Here is a 14902-nt window from a genome sequence, read left to right on the forward strand (position 1 = left end):
GATAATTAATATGGTGTGGACATTTTAATTTTTAATAAATAGTCCTAGTATTGACAATTCCTTCGTCACATCATTATATATGCTATTATGAGTGACACACAGAGTTATGTAAGTGTGACTAACACCTTCACACATGTAGATTAAAGGAAGAACAGGTTAATTACGTGTGGGTTTTGGCTGATAACTTCAAGGTGAACTGCCTCTGTGATGGCTGATCCTCTGAATTCCTTGAACTATGAAGGGCGGGGCGGAGAGAGAGAACAGGAAGGAGAAAGGGTAGGACAGGACGAGTAAGAAAGAATAATTAAGTTTATTCAGGTATACACAAATACAGTTACATAGATTATCGTACATAGCAGCATATGTGTAAAGTACCTAGGATAACTCAAAAAAAAGTCAGACAAATGAAGAGAGGATAGAAATTAATAAGAGATGTATGTAGTTTGATGGTGTTTTTGGATGAAAGGACCCAAGTCTCTGGTAGGCCATAAAAAGTTGAGTCTTATTCTAAAGGAAAGGCAGGAGAAAGTAGAAGATAGGAAGCTAGAAAGGGTATAGGAAAGACGAAGAATAGAGAATTATAATGGATGAGAGATAGAAGAGATGAAGGCGGCTTGGATAAGGAGAGAAGACAGTGTATGAGGAAGCTAGGGAAAGATACAGAACGGGATAACAGAAGAGAATATACAGAACAAGTGAGAGATGGCACGTACTGACTGAAATTTTTCCCTAAGTGACACCATTTAGGGGGTGACACCATAGAGCCTCTGAAGAAGGCGACACTAATGCCCGAAACAGTGCTGCACCAACATACGATAAGAATCCTTCGTTTCTATATAGCCTATTACGTATTAAAGTACAAATAAGCCTATATAGGGAAAATCATTGATTTTGATGATGTGATAGATGATTTTGCATAAGTGAAGGCAATGAAATGCAAGATCAAATTCACTGAGATGTTACCTGTACTCAAGGTCAAATTGGAACTAGTGTTTCTCTGATATTGCAGTGTTTTTCTTTATTTTTCAAGTTTTTATGTTTTGGCATTGATGAAGATGAATAAATGTAGGTTGTGTTGGTGTACTCAACGTGGTGTTTGAGTTTATGTTTCCTCAATATTACTTCCATTATTTATTTTATCATTAATAAAGTTGAGAAGTATTCTCCTGTTCAGTTTATGGCCCTTAAACATTATTACTGCTAAATATTTGTCACTGGTCATGTAGTAGTGACGTAACTGGTCATGTAGTAGTGACATAACTGGTCATGTAGTAGTGACGTAACTGGTCATGTAGTAGTGACGTAACTGGTCATGTAGTAGTGACGTAACTGGTCATGTAGTAGTGACATAACTGGTCATGTAGTAGTGACGTAACTGGTCATGTAGTAGTGACGTAACTGGTCATGTAGTAGTGACGTAACTGGTCATGTAGTAGTGACATAACTGGTCATGTAGTAGTGACGTAACTGGTCATGTAGTAGTGACGTAACTGGTCATGTAGTAGTGACGTAACTGGTCATGTAGTAGTGACGTAACTGGTCATGTAGTAGTGACATAACTGGTCATGTAGTAGTGACGTAACTGGTCATGCAGTAGTGACGTAACTGGTCATGTAGTAGTGACGTAACTGGTCATGTAGTAGTGACGTAACTGGTCATGTAGTAGTGACGTAACTGGTCATGTAGTAGTGACGTAACTGGTCATGCAGTAGTGACGTAACTGGTCATGTAGTAGTGACATAACTGGTCATGCAGTAGTGACATAACTGGTCATGTAGTAGTGACGTAACTGGTCATGCAGTAGTGACGTAACTGGTCATGCAGTAGTGACGTAACTGGTCATGCAGTAGTGACGTAACTGGTCATGCAGTAGTGACGTAACTGGTCATGCAGTAGTGACGTAACTGGTCATGCAGTAGTGACGTAACTGGTCATGCAGTAGTGACGTAACTGGTCATGTAGTAGTGACGTAACTGGTCATGCAGTAGTGACGTAACTGGTCATGTAGTAGTGACGTAACTGGTCATGCAGTAGTGACGTAACTGGTCATGCAGTAGTGACGTAACTGGTCATGCAGTAGTGACGTAACTGGTCATGTAGTAGTGACGTAACTGGTCATGCAGTAGTGACGTAACTGGTCATGTAGTAGTGACGTAACTGGTCATGCAGTAGTGACGTAACTGGTCATGTAGTAGTGACGTAACTGGTCACGTAGTAGTGACGTCACTGGTCATATAGTAGTGACATAACTGGTCATGTAGTAGTGACGTAACTGGTCATGCAGTAGTGACGTCACTGGTCATGTAGTAGTGACGTAACTGGTCATGTAGTAGTGACGTCACTGGTCATGTAGTAGTGACGTAACTGGTCATGCAGTAGTGACGTAACTGGTCATGCAGTAGTGACGTAACTGGTCATGCAGTAGTGACGTAACTGGTCATGCAGTAGTGACGTAACTGGTCATGCAGTAGTGACGTAACTGGTCATGCAGTAGTGACGTAACTGGTCATGTAGTAGTGACGTAACTGGTCATGTAGTAGTGACGTAACTGGTCATGCAGTAGTGACGTAACTGGTCATGCAGTAGTGACGTAACTGGTCATGCAGTAGTGACGTAACTGGTCATGTAGTAGTGACGTAACTGGTCATGTAGTAGTGACGTCACTGGTCATGTAGTAGTGACGTAACTGGTCATGCAGTAGTGACGTAACTGGTCATGCAGTAGTGACGTAACTGGTCATGCAGTAGTGACGTAACTGGTCATGTAGTAGTGACGTAACTGGTCATGCAGTAGTGACGTAACTGGTCATGCAGTAGTGACGTAACTGGTCATGCAGTAGTGACGTAACTGGTCATGTAGTAGTGACGTAACTGGTCATGTAGTGACGTAACTGGTCATGCAGTAGTGACGTAACTGGTCATGCAGTAGTGACGTAACTGGTCATGCAGTAGTGACGTAACTGGTCATGCAGTAGTGACGTAACTGGTCATGCAGTAGTGACGTAACTGGTCATGCAGTAGTGACGTAACTGGTCATGCAGTAGTGACATAACTGGTCATGCAGTAGTGACATAACTGGTCATGCAGTAGTGACATAACTGGTCATGCAGTAGTGACATAACTGGTCATGCAGTAGTGACATAACTGGTCATGCAGTAGTGACATAACTGGTCATGCAGTAGTGACATAACTGGTCATGCAGTAGTGACATAACTGGTCATGCAGTAGTGACATAACTGGTCATGCAGTAGTGACATAACTGGTCATGCAGTAGTGACATAACTGGTCATGCAGTAGTGACATAACTGGTCATGCAGTAGTGACATAACTGGTCATGCAGTAGTGACATAACTGGTCATGCAGTAGTGACATAACTGGTCATGCAGTAGTGACGTGACTGGTCATGCAGTAGTGACGTGACTGGTCATGCAGTAGTGACGTAACTGGTCATACAGTAGTGACATAACTGGTCATGCAGTAGTGACGTGACTGGTCATGCAGTAGTGACATAACTGGTCATGCAGTAGTGACGTAACTGGTCATGCAGTAGTGACATAACTGGTCATGCAGTAGTGACGTGACTGGTCATACAGTAGTGACGTGACTGGTCATGCAGTAGTGACGTGACTGGTCATGCAGTAGTGACATAACTGGTCATGCAGTAGTGACATAACTAGTCATGCAGTAGTGACATAACTGGTCATGCAGTAGTGACATAACTAGTCATGCAGTAGTGACATAACTGGTCATGCAGTAGTGACATAACTAGTCATGCAGTAGTGACATAACTGGTCATGCAGTAGTGACATAACTGGAGTTCACCCCCATCACCCCAGCCCTTGAATTTCATGGGGGTGACACCAGAGATTCCGCCCCGGGTGACACCAACTCTAGCGACGCCTCTGGTCCCTTCTCACCACTCCTCTCACTCCCTCACTTTCTTGATGGTATAAATACTCCCACTACACACCCTGCGATCTCTTGATCTCTCTAGGATCCACAAATGTCTTGTCTCCCACGCAAGATAGTCAGTTACACGCAAGAAGGCTATCCTCGCCTCCCACATATCAGACCTCCCACACATCTGGCCTCCCACACATCCCCCACGCACTACAAACTGACACGAGGATCCTGTGCATGACACTGCTAAATTAAATCCGTGTAAAGCTTTATAACTGGCTTTAGTTATAAACCTTTACTTTTCACTTCTTTGCATCAGTACCGATTGCCTCCCATTCCTCCAAGCGCTACATGACCCCCTGCGGATTTAGTGTTCTCCCATGAATGTATTGTAATTCACCTCCCTCGGTCTTGGCCTCATTAGGGCTTCTGACTTTTCTGATCTGTACTTCCATACGGATTTAGCGTTTTCTCATGACAGTTGTGCTAATAGCAAACAACTTGTATATGTCAATGTATTCCAGGAAAAAAGAATGATTTATACGAGTTTGTTTTCTTGCGAGTATGACTTACTAGGAAGAGGGGGCTATTACCTGGGAGGGTTATCCTGGGCTATTACCTCGTAGGAGTTACCCTGGGCTATTACCCCGGGGAGTTATCCCGGGTTAATACCCGGGTTAATACCCGTGTTAATACCTGTGCTATCCCAGAGTTATCCTGCGTTATTACCCCTGAGGGTTATCCAAGGATAATCTCAAAGCCGCCATGTCTGGCTAATTTCTAGTGGATTGTCTCTGACGATCTTCCCCAGGATTCTACTCGCAGGTAACACCCAGGTACCTACGTACTGCCAGGTGCACAGGTAACACGCATGCACCTATGTACAGTCAGGTGCATAGGTAACACCCATGTACCTACGTATTGCCAGGTGCACAGGAACAACAGGTGTCAGGACACTCGTACAAAGACAGAAGTCAGGTCCTCCACATTGCGAGCCGAAGGCGCTAACATTCGAGCCACGAGGCACCTTGGTACTAGGAAAGGGGCTCTTGATCCAAGGAACCGAATCTAACAGTGATTTTCCCCTCCCCCCGCATTTCTTCAGGCGCTGTATGACCCACAGTGGTTAAGGGCTTTTCTGCGAATTTGAATAAAAGGTAAATTATCTAGCTTGTCTCCCTGATCCGTCTGAACGTCTGTGTTTTATGGACAAGTCTGTCTGGTGTATGTACGTCTGTATCTTGTGTATATATGTGTCTGTATGGTGTGTGTACATGTCTACCCTGTGTGTATTTCTTTGTCTGTCTGGTGTGCGTGTGTACACTCACCTATATATGGTTACAGAGGGTTGATTCACAGCTCCTTGCCCCGTGTTTTCGTGTGTGTAGTATCCAGCAGCTGCTCTAAATTAATTAAGGGATCCCGCTGTTACTAACCCCCCCCCCCCTCTCCGATCCCTCTCTCCCCCTTAAAACTCTTGCTGCACATAAACAGAAGCACAAATAGTTTCTCGAAAACTTGGGAAATAAAAACGGCTAGGTTCCCCGCAGACTACTATTACTAGTATTTTCCATGCTTCTAAACTCAACTACGGAAACTCTCTCCATCCCGCAAACATCAACAATTCCTAACGCACAATTTCCGCCTAAACTCTTTGTAATGCCGTCCTTGCTTTCATAAACCCGAGAATAAAACCCAAATGCATTCGGGTGAAATACCGAGACAGCGGTGAGGGCAGCGGCTGTAAAAACTAGGCTGGCAGCTATCACAGCACCACCACAGACATACATACCACCATACTTGCGTGGTAGCTAGCTAGTTGTGGCAGCTAGTACAGCACCACCACTAGTGTGGCAGCTAGCACAGCACCACCACTAGTGTGGCAGCTAGCACAGCACCACTAGTGTGGCAGCTAGCACAGCACCACCACTAGTGTGGCAGCTAGCACAGCACCACCACTAGTGTGGCAGCTAGCACAGCACCACCACTAGTGTGGCAGCTAGCACAGCACCACCACTAGTGTGGCAGCTAGCACAGCACCACCACTAGTGAGGCAGCTAGCACAGCACCACCACTAGTGTGGCAGCTAGCACAGCACCACCACTAGTGTGGCAGCTAGCACAGCACCACCACTAGTGTGGCAGCTAGCACAGCACCACCACTAGTGTGGCAGCTAGCACAGCACCACCACTAGTGTGGCAGCTAGCACAGCACCACCACTAGTGTGGCAGCTAGCACAGCACCACCACTAGTGTGGCAGCTAGCACAGCACCACCACTAGTGTGGCAGCTAGCACAGCACCACCACTAGTGTGGCAGCTAGCACAGCACCACCACTAGTGTGGCAGCTAGCACAGCACCACCACTAGTGTGGCAGCTAGCACAGCACCACCACTAGTGTGGCAGCTAGCACAGCACCACCACTAGTGTGGCAGCTAGCACAGCACCACCACTAGTGTGGCAGCTAGCACAGCACCACCACTAGTGTGGCAGCTAGCACAGCACCACCACTAGTGTGGCAGCTAGCACAGCACCACCACTAGTGTGGCAGCTAGCACAGCACCACCACTAGTGTGGCAGCTAGCACAGCACCACCACTAGTGTGGCAGCTAGCACAGCACCACCACTAGTGTGGCAGCTAGCACAGCACCACCACTAGTGTGGCAGCTAGCACAGCACCACCACTAGTGTGGCAGCTAGCACAGCACCACCACTAGTGTGGCAGCTAGCACAGCACCACTAGTGTGGCAGCTAGCACAGCACCACTAGTGTGGCAGCTAGCACAGCACCACTAGTGTGGCAGCTAGCACAGCACCACTAGTGTGGCAACTAGCACAGCACCACCACTAGTGTGGCAGCTAGCACAGCACCACCACTAGTGTGGCAGCTAGCACAGCACCACACTAGTGTGGTAGCTAGCACAGCATCGCCACTTCGCTGGTGTGGCAGCACAGCATCACCACACTAGTGTAGCTAGCACAGCATCACCGCACTAGTGTGACTAGCACAGCAGCACTAGCGCATCTAGCATAGCAGCACTAGTGTACCAACTAGCAAAGCAGCACTAGCGTATCTAGCACAGCAGCACAATCCGAAGTGTACCAACTAGCACAGCAGCACTAGCGCATCTAGCACAGCAGAAGTAGTGTAGTAGCCAGCGCAGCAGCACTAGCGCATCTAGCACAGCAGCAGTAGTGTAGTAGCCAGCGCAGTAGCGCTACACTCGTCATAATTTAGCGAATACGCCAGCTTCACTGGATCTAGAAATTAACCTTCCCTTTGATCAAACGGGATTACCTCCCATTCTCCAGTCACTGTGAGAAGCCATGACTATCGCTTACCAGTTATAATCCCTAAAACAATTTTTTTTTTTTTGGTGTCGTAAGTAGCTTACCGTAAGGACGCTCTGGCGCATTTTTTGTGAATAATAACGATAATTACATCTAGCAACATTAAATTCGGGGTTATTTAAAAGCCATGAGCCACAGATCTGGTCTAGCAGTGCTTAGGTTTTACCAGACTTTATCTTCACTGAACTGCAATGGATTCTAAGCATTAGCATATTATATTAAACAAGGATATTTATAGAGAGGTTTTATATGTTTTCCAACCACAAACTGTGGGTGCTTGTGGGTTCAACGTAGCTTAAAGATTACGTTGTATTATTTCAACGAATAACCTCGTATATTTTCCCTGGTTCTCCTTCCGTGCCATTGTTGTCCCTCGACCCACCTCCAGTATATACACCATTACCCCTTATATGCAAAACACACGAAAAAAGTATATATACGAAACTTCTTGAGGGTAAAAAAAGTATATTGCAGAAGCTTACCCGTCCCACTTGAACAAGACAAAATGTATAAGTATTTTCCAATATGTTTAACAATTTACAGGAGCGGAAATGATACTACGTTCAACGTATTATGGTAGTGAGTGAGCAAGCCTAACGCTCGTCTGCTTTGCGAATATTTTTTTCTCTCCAACATACTTTTAAATCATTTTTTTGGGTGTTTTCTTTCACTTTTTTTAGTAATGTTGTATGAGAATTTTATACAATTCGTACATGTTCACTTTTTTTTTGTAATTAAAACAATAGAATGGAATAATATCCCGTTGTTGCTAGCATTTTGTCACGCTTTACGACACGCATTAATTACGGTAGAACTGTATTGAGCGACTTAGGCCTACATCCGCCAGTATTGTATACGGGTTATTAATCTGGAGGGCTAAAAACCCAGGATAACCCATTTTAATAAAGTCATGTGGTTAGTCTGGCTTATTTCCAACCAGGTTCTTGAGTCGTCTCCCCCAGGATGCGACCCACACCAATCGACCAATACCCTGGTACCTACTTACTGCTAGGTGAAGAAGGGCAACATGTGTGAGATGACTAGCACTCCTGGTACCTACTTACTGCTAGGTGAAGAGGGACAGCAGGTGTATGGAAACGTGCCCAACAGTTCCACTTGTCTGGGGGGATAGAACCGAGATGCTTCAGTATGCGAGATGAAGCCGCTACCAACTGAGCCACTTGCACGATCAATGTCCTCAGCATCAACTGTCCGAAAACAAGATATAAAAACGTAAATACAAAATTTGTACAACAAAACACATGTACAAAATTAAATACAAATCCACGCAAAAAAAAAAAATAACGAGGCGGTTGATGAGGCATTCTAATCGCCTTTCAGATAATAGGCCTCAGCAGCAGAGACATCACAAATATTAATTTTTGAAAAGGGCACATATCTTTTTTTTAAGTACTGGAAACATCAGCAGTGCGCTGTTAATATATATTGCCTAAGTAGCATAGCTTTCACGAAGAAGAATATTTGAGAAAGTCTTGTGTATGTATATATGCAGAACATCCACTGTGAAAAAATAGCGAAATTCCAAGTGCATTCGTGACTTCTCACATCAAGGAACTTGATAATGTTTGAAGTCACGAAAGAGCTTGGAATTTCGCTATTGTGATAATTTTTTTTTACTGTGATCTTATTGCATATATATAATGTATATTTATATACATATATATATATATATACATTATATATATACATTACATATATACATTATATATACATATATATATATATATATATATTATATATATACATTACATATATATATACATTATATATACATATTATATATATATATATATATATATACATTATATATATACATTACATATATATATACATTATATATACATATATATATATATATACATTATATATATACATTACATATATATATACATTATATATACATATATATATATATACATTATATATATTACATATATATATACATTATATATACATATACATTACATATATATATACATTATATATACATATATATATATATATATATATATATACATTATATATTATATTATATATATAATTATATATATACGTTATTATATATATATATATATATATATATATATATATATATATATATATATATATATATATATATATATATATATATATATATATATATATATATATATATTACACACACACACACACACACACACACACACACACACACACACAAACCTCACTGTCTTGCCAGAGGCGCGCCTACACTACGGTTAAAAACTTGCAACAGCAACACACCTCCTTCAGAGTGCCGGCACTGTACTTCCTATCTCCAGGACTCAATCAAGTCCGGCCTGCCGGTTTCCCTGAATCCCTTCATAAATGTTACTTTGCTCACACTCCAACAGCACGTCATAAAAACCATTCCTCTCCACTGGCTCCTAACACGCTCACGCACACCTGCTGGAAGTCCAAGCGCCTCACACACAAAACCTTCTTTACCGCCCCTCCCTCCAATTTTTCCTAGGCCGACCCCTACCCTGCCTTCCTTCCACTACAGGTTTATATGCTCTCAAAGTCATTCTATTATGCTTCATTCTCTCCACATGTCCGAACCACCTAACAACCCCTCCTCAGCCCTCTGGATAATACTTTTAGTATCCCCGCATATTCTAATTTCCAAACCACGGATTCTATATAATTTTTATATATAGACACCCGTGTTGAAATGTATATACTTATAATTTCAAGGGACAAGGAGTGGGGAGTAAAGAGTGTTGATTACACCCAGGATCGGTCAGAGGCTGGGAGGAGGGAGCTGGTGGTGAGGAAGTACGTGGGAGGTGTTACCGTGGTGGAGAGGTATTGTTGAAGGGTGGTGGAGAGGTGTTGTTGAAGGGTGGGGGTGGTGGGGGGCTTGGAGGGGTCAGTGAGGGACCTGGGTGGGGTGGGTTGAGGATGCAGTAGTTACTTTCCGTGACATTTGCTCCTGAGTGTTCCTTTAGGGATACACAGCGACGGTGTTTGTCACAGAGTTTTTCTTTTAGGGTCTGCATCTGGGACGGAGTCAGCAGAGCAGAAGTTATAAAGAGAGGGAGGTGAGAGAGAGAGAGAGAGAGAGAGAGAGAGAGAGAATCAAGGTGTTACTTTACATAATGTTCTATGTATTGTATATGCGCCTATAGCACCTGTCAACCCGCAACACTATTGTAAATCAATGAACGTATGAATGGTACCTAAACAAGAATTTACCAAGTGAGAATGAAGAACTACCAGCAGTTCTCTGTCTTTTCTCTCTCAAGAACGTCTCTCACTCCCCGGCTCACGTCTTTTATGCTTTAAAAATAATCGAATTACAATAAATAAAAATTAAAACACATGACTACATCATCACTCTACTGTAGATGAATATTTTTTAATGTTTATCATCGTTATGATCCCCCCCCCGTCATACCCCTCCTGTGGGCGGTAGTTAAAAGATTACAGAGGTACATAATGGGTCCAGGGACTGTACCTCAGCATTGCAGAGGTACATAGTGGGTCCAGGGACTGTACCCCAAAGTTTTGATAGATGAACAAGTTACAATGGTAATGAACTATTTGCATGTATATATCTGGTCACAATCGTAATGAGTTATTTATGCAGACATTAATTAGGTCACATACACGCACATATGCACGCTCGCGCGCACACCACACACACAAAGTGGTAATTCTTTATTTACAGTGAGCAAATTATTATTATAATCAAAAAGAAGCGCTAAGCCACAAGGGCTATACAGCGCTGCAAGGTAGGGAAGGAAGCGAGGGTATTGGATGGCAGAAGGGAGGAGGGATGATCAGTAGGTTACAGAAAACAGCGGGGCAGGGGATAGTACGGGGGTAGAGGGTAGCAAGAGATTGAAGTAGAAAGGGCTGAAGGTATCAGAATTTGTGAAGTAAGTCGGTTGTTGTCAAAAAGCCAATGAGAGAGTCTGGATGAAAGGTGGGTCCATCAGCGAGAAGGGAAGGTAGAGAGAGAGCAGCAGAGCGAAGACGACGACGGAGGTAAATTCTGCGTGCTCGTTGATAAAGTGGGCAGTCCAACAGGATGTGGCTGACTGATAATGGAACTTGGCAATTCTCACAGAGAGGAGCAGGGCGCCTCTCCATGAGATATCCATGAGTAAGACGAGTATGGCCAATGCGAAGACGGGAGAGAGTAGTCTCCCAACCTCGACACTGGTGATAAGAAGACGGCCAGTAACCTATACTCGGTTTAATAAATTGATGTTTGTTGCCGAGCATAGTAGACCAACGTTGTTGCCAACGGGTGTGAAGTTGGGAAGATATTGCAGCAAAATAGTCCGTAAATGGAATACCTCTACATGAAACTGGTAGGTCATGTACTGCTGACTGCGCAGCAGTGTCTGCCTGTTCATTGCCCTGTACATCAACATGACCAGGGACCCAACAAAAAACAATATCTTTATGCTTGGTAAAGATGCGGCGTAGCCAAAGTTGGATACGGAGAACTAAGGGGTGAGGTGTATCAAATTTCTGTATAGCCTGTAAAGCACTAAGGGAGTCTGAGACAACCACAAATGATGACACAGGCATAGATGCAATACGGATAAGTGCTGTAAGGATGGCATACAATTCAGCAGTAAAAATATTAGCCGAAGATAGTAAATGCCCTTGTACGACGCTGTCTGGAAACACTGCTGCGAATCCTACGCCGTCAGAAGACTTAGAGCCATCTGTGTACACAGCAATGGCATGAGAATGAGAGTGAAAGTGGTCAAGAAAAAGAGAGCGGGAAGCGGCCGTAGACAGTTGGGCTTTAGAGCAAGGGAGAGAGAAAGAACAGACTCGAACAGCTGGAACTTCCCAGGGGGGTAGGGAAAAGTGAGATGCTACATGTACATAGAAAGATGGTAATTGAAGAAAAGACAAGAGCGAATGAAGGCGAAGAGAGAAGGGACGGAGTAAACAGGGGCGGCGAACAAATAAAGAATGTCTACTAATATCAGTGACCATTCTATAAATGGAAGGATTGCGGAGATCATGAGAGCGTACATAGTAGCGAAGGCAATGGGCATCACGGCGATCGGATAAGGATGGAACGTTCGCTTCTGCATAGAGGCTCTCGACAGGGGAAGAGCGAAAAGCACCAAGGCATAAACGTAATCCTTGGTGATGAATGGGGTTAAGGCTAGAGAGAGTAGCAGGAGATGCCGCTGAATAGATCTGGTCACCATAATCAAGTTTTGATAAGATAAGGGTGGAATGTAGGCGAAGGAGGGTTCGACGATCAGCTCCCCATGAAAGATGAGCAAGGGTTTTAAGAAGGTTCAGCCGGCTGTGACAAGTTGCCTTCAGAGAGGTAATGTGAGGTTTCCAGGATAACCTACGATCAAAGAGGAGGCCCAGAAACTTGACTGTATCACGTTCAGGGATACGGGAGCCATAGAGGTACAAAGGATGATCGGAGATGACAGAGCATCTAGTGAAAGTAATTTGGTGGGTTTTAGTGCTGGAAAATTTAAACCCACGTGTGGTGGCCCAATTGGAAACACGGTCGACTGCATGCCGGAGAGAAACTGTAATAAGGTGACAGTCAGCGCCTGCACAGGCAATAGCAAAGTCATCAACATAGAGTGATGACCAAATATTTGATGGAAGACTAGAGGCCAAATCATTAATAGCAAGGAGAAAAAGTGTTGTGCTCAGAACACATCCCTGGGGGACACATTCAGCTTGGATAAAGTCCGGGGAGAGCACATTATTAACCCGAACACGGAAATGCCTGTCATTTAAAAAGTTCTTAAGGAAGGATGGTAGATTGCCTCGAAGGCCTAAGGAGTGGGCTTGGGCTAAAATATTATACATCCAAGTTGTGTCATATGCCTTCTCAAGGTCAAAAAATATGGCAATAACTGAGTGGTTATTCGCAAAGGCATTACGAACATACGTATCCAAGCGTAGTAAGGGGTCTATGGTAGAATGTCCCTTACGAAAGCCATATTGACGAGTGGAGAGACTGTTGTGTCTCTCTAAATACCACACTAAACGTCTATTTACTAGGCGTTCCATCACTTTGCAAACTGCACTGGTAAGAGCAATGGGACGATAGTGGGAGGTTTCATGTCCCGTAGTGCCTGGTTTGTGGAAAGGGAGAACAATGGCGGATTTCCACAGCTGTGGAAGAACTCCTTGTGACCAAATAAGATTGTAAAGGCGTAATAGGACTGCAAGGGCTGACTGATGTAAATGTTGTAGCATACGAATATGAATGTCGTCAGGCCCAGCTGCCGATGATCGACAAGCTGAGAGTGTTGCCTCCAGTTCTTGAAGTGTAAAAGGCACATTATACTGTTCTCTGAGAGAAGAAAAGTCCAAGGGTGCTAACTCTCTGGCAGACTTTGAGGAAAGAAATGAGGGACATAGATGGAGTCCCTGAGAAATACGGACCAGATGATTGCCAATTTCATTGGCAACATCTAGTGGGTTTTCTATATCAACACCGGCAACCTGCAGAACAGGAGCCGGGTCAGAATATTTACCACTCAGTTTTTGTACTTTTTTCCAGACTGCGCTTATAGAGGAAGCAGAGGTGATGGTGGAGACAATCTCGCCAGCAAGTGCGTTTAGCGTCACGGATGACACGGCGAGCGATCGCATGCTTCTGCTTAAAATCAAGAAGTCTCTCTGTGGTTCTATTATACCGGTACCTGCCCCATGCAGCACGTTTCAAACGTACTGCACAGCACAAGCAGGAGACCACCAAGGCACGCATTTCTGAGAATGCCTGCCCGAAGTTTGGGGTATAGAATGAGAAGCTGCGGTTAAAACGGAGGACGAGAAGAGGTGTAAAAGCTCATCGATGGAGGACGAAGAAGGAACCTCTCTAAAAACAGTTAGGTGTGAGTAAAGGTTCCAATTTGCCTGATCAAATTGCCAGCGTGGGATGGGAAGATGTGGTGAATATGAAGGGGAAGTAAGAATGATTGGGAAATGATTGCTGTCATGGAAGTCCGGAAGAACAGACCAAGTGAAGTCTAATGCGGTGGAGGAAGAGCAGACAGAGATCGATGCAAGAGTGTGTGTGAGTCCGAGGATCAAAATGGGTGTGAGTACCTGTATTTAAAACATGGAGGGGGTGGGTGGCAAGAAAAGCCTCTAACTGAATGCCACGGGAATCACAGTGAGACCCCCCCCAGAGGAAATGGTGGGCATTAAAATCACCAAGTAACAGAATCGGTGGTGGTAATGACGAAACAAGAAAGGCAATATCCGGAATAGATAATGCCCGAGAAGGAGAGAGATATAAAGAACAGAGCGTATACCACCTATGCAAGTGGATACGGGCTGCTGTGTAATGCAGCGAAGTACAAACAAATAGCTGATGGTACGGAATATCAGTGCGTAGAAGAAGGGCACTTTCATTAAAGGTCCCATCAGGAAAAGGATCTGAAGAATACAATAAATTATAGCCTGAGATGGGAGAGATAACAGCAGAGTGCAAATTTGGTTCCTGTAAGCAAACACCAACAGGGGAAAACTGGGAGAGTAACATCTGAAGCTCACCCCGATTACCCCTGAGGCTGCGTATATTCCACTGTAAATAGGCCATGATTGGCAATGATAAAGATACCTGAAATCCGCAGGTAAGGGTTCCTATGGACTA

The 14902-nt window shown here is 44.0% G+C and overlaps 1 long non-coding RNA gene across 2 annotated transcripts in view; it reads right to left on the reverse strand.

The window, feature by feature from the left end:
* Nucleotides 1–14902, reverse strand: part of LOC138854078 (uncharacterized) — an 85092-nt gene that overhangs the window by 22800 nt on the left and 47390 nt on the right. The window contains exon 2 of one of the 2 annotated variants that reach the window (XR_011393278.1): nucleotides 8313–8456. This is a non-coding gene — a long non-coding RNA (uncharacterized lncRNA). Of the gene's footprint in view, nucleotides 1–8308; nucleotides 8457–14902 lie in introns of both variants that reach the window. The other variant, XR_011393279.1, reaches the window with a different exon arrangement.

This window comes from Cherax quadricarinatus, chromosome 48 (genome assembly GCF_038502225.1).
Source record: "Cherax quadricarinatus isolate ZL_2023a chromosome 48, ASM3850222v1, whole genome shotgun sequence".
In the NCBI taxonomy this organism is placed as follows: Eukaryota; Metazoa; Arthropoda; class Malacostraca; order Decapoda; family Parastacidae; genus Cherax; species Cherax quadricarinatus.